Here is a 2,993-nt window from a genome sequence, read left to right as displayed (position 1 = left end):
GAAAAAAGGGGAAGTTAATATGACCTGGAGAGGATAGGAGCTCCACAAGGACCAAATATATCAGGGCACAGGGGTCTTTCATGAGACTGTTTCTCCAACCAAGGACCATGTATGGATATAACCTAGAACCCCTGCTCAGATATAGCCCATGGTAGCTCAGTATTCAAGTGGGTTTCCTAGTAAGGGGAACAGGGACTATTTCTGACATGAACTCAATGGTAGGCTCTTCGACCCCTTCCCTCCACCCCCGAGGGAGGAGCAGCCTTGGTAGGCCACAGAAGAGGATATTGCAGCCAGCCCTGAAGAGACCTGATAAGCTAGGGTCAGATGGAAGGGGAGGAGGACCTCCCCTATCAGTGGACTTGGAAAGGAGCAGAGATAAGGGAGGGAGTGTGAGATTGGGAGAAAATGAGGGAGGGAGTTATGGCTGGGATACAAAGTAAATAACCTGTGATTAATATAAAAAATTAAAAATAAAACATAAAAAAGAAAAAAATGGAAAAAAAAATGAAAGTAAAAATATATTACCTATAGTTCTGTCACTCTCAGCCAGTCAATATTGACGGTGAGCCAATGAGTGAGATAAGCAGATTCCTTCGTGTTCTCCACGGACGAATAGCCAGATGGAATTGCTGCAAGTGAGATAACAATATGGAAAGAGGTGTAGGGAAGGCTACTTAACCAAATCCATTTAGGGTGCTTTTGGCTTTCAGTAACAGAGAAGCCAAATCAAATTGGCATAAATGGACATGTGTTGACTCCTGACTAAAAGGTCCAAAGATGGTGTAGGAAGTTGTCCTGTCCTAGTGACAATACAGCAGCTGGAAAGATGTCAGGAGCCAAAGCTTCTCTTTGTGACTTTTAGTTCCTTCCCCGTCTCTTTGCTAATTAAGTCCAGTCAATTAGCCTTCGGTGTGCAAAACCAGCTCAGTTAACCTTCCTGTTCCTCACTACGAGACTGGAGACCCCACAAATCTGAGGGAAACATGTACAGGAATGGCAACGGAACACGAACTAAATAATCTCTAAGGAGATAGAGATGGCTAAGGAATAAGGACACCCAGGCCTTATATTATCTCTTTCGGCACTCTGATGTTCTTTTTAAATCACCCCGTGGCTTGTGCACACAGACCAAAACGAAATATTATTTGCTAAGGACTTCCTCATGTGCTGTTGCCATGGGAGAGTTCGTGTCTGCTGCCTGGAGCCACTCGTGAAGTGAACTCCGGTTGCCAGGGAAACCAGATCTGATACCAAACGTTATCACCAGGGCTTACTGTTCACCAGGCAACCTTTCCGATCTAGCTCTCGCTCCTGTGTGATGCTGTCAAGCCACAGGAAGCTTATGGCATTCCCGGTGAAACTGGCTAAGAGGTCATTCTAGCCAGCAGTGATCTGCTTGTCCTCATTTGTGATAAACGCGCTCACGAAAAAAAGAACAGCAGCCGCTTAATAAATGCCATACCTCAGTGTTCATACATACCATCCCCTTCGTGTCGGCTTACACATACACTGGGGATCAGAACTCAGGTCCTCAGTCTTATCTAGGCCTTTACTCACTGAGCCATCTCCCCAGGCCTCATTTTTTCAAATAGCATCTATCCTGTTTGGTGTAAACCTGATGCATTTTTTCAAAAAGATTTTGCTTTTACCTTTGTGGTGTGTGTGTGTGTGTGTGTGTGTGTGTGTGTGTGTGTGTGTAGGTGTGTGTCTGCCATATGTGTATTTGTGTACCCTCAGAGTCAGAGAATGACATTGGATCCCCTGGAGCTGTGGTTATGGGAGGCTGTGAGCCGCCCAGTTCTGAGTGTGGAGAACCAAACTCCTGTCCTCTTAGGCCCTGAATCACCCCCCGGGCCCTTGATTTTTTTTTTTATATAAATTCTACCACAGAATTTCCAAAGGTACCCAAGAGGGGGCTCCCCAGGTGTCCACCCTCAAACTTTATCTCTTTAGTACCCTGTTTCCTGTATTCTTTCCCTTTCTAAATTAAAAATTAAATTATTTTCATGCGTTTGGGTGTTGTGCCGACCTGTATGCCTGTGCACGGAGTGCATGCCTGCTACCTGCAGAGGCCCGAAGAAGGCATCAGATCCCCTGGAACTGGAGTCACAGATGCTTGTGAGCTGCAACGTGCATGCTGGGAAGAGAACCCAGGTCCTCTGAAAGGGCGGCCAGTGCCCTTAACTGCTGAGCCACCTCTCTAGCGCTGTATTTTTGATGACCCAGAATTAAGGGCCTCACTGACCTAAGACTGCCCCTCTTAGCACTCGCTACTTCCAGAGATAGCAAGTTAATTCTGTGAGGGCACCGCTCACACAGACCACTCACCTGGAGACCATATTCTACACCCCCTTATTCTACACCCCCTTCTGCTATCTGGCTCCTACACCACAGCGGGCAACACTCCTCTAGCTGACCAAAGCCTCTATATGGCAGAGCCCAGTGAGACTGTTATTAGTCCTAAGCCTGCTGTCCTGCCTTGCCTACATATCCTTCCTCTCACTCCTGGACACTGATGGAGCCTGGTGCTTTACGTACATCTGGATGATGTATAACATCAGTTCTTCTCTTAGCTACTTTTCTACTGTTGTGATAAAACACTATGACCAAGACAACTTATAAAAGTGTTTGTTTGGGCTTACAGTCCCAGAAGGTTGGAGTCCATGACAGCAAAGGCATGGTGGCAGGAACACACACTGTGAGCCAAAGGCAGGAGGCAGAGAGTGTGCCGGGGTTGGGTGGAGCCTTCTAAAGCCTCCAAGTCAACCCCTGTTATACACCTCCTCCAAGAAGGCCACACCTCCTAATCCTTCCTAAAAAGTTCCACTAAGTATGGACCAAGTATTCATTCTCACTCAAATACCACAGTCTTCTTGGTGCTCTAACAAATTGCCCCCCCCTTTTGTCACATATACAGTGACATGCACTGTATATGTGCACGTGTTAGCACGCAGATGTACATGCATGTACATGGGGGTGAGGGCGTGTAA

Source organism: Psammomys obesus, unplaced genomic scaffold, assembly GCF_907164565.1.
Source record: "Psammomys obesus unplaced genomic scaffold, mPsaObe1.curated_primary_1811, whole genome shotgun sequence".
In the NCBI taxonomy this organism is placed as follows: domain Eukaryota; kingdom Metazoa; phylum Chordata; class Mammalia; order Rodentia; family Muridae; genus Psammomys; species Psammomys obesus.
Note: the sequence above shows the minus strand (reverse complement) of the source record.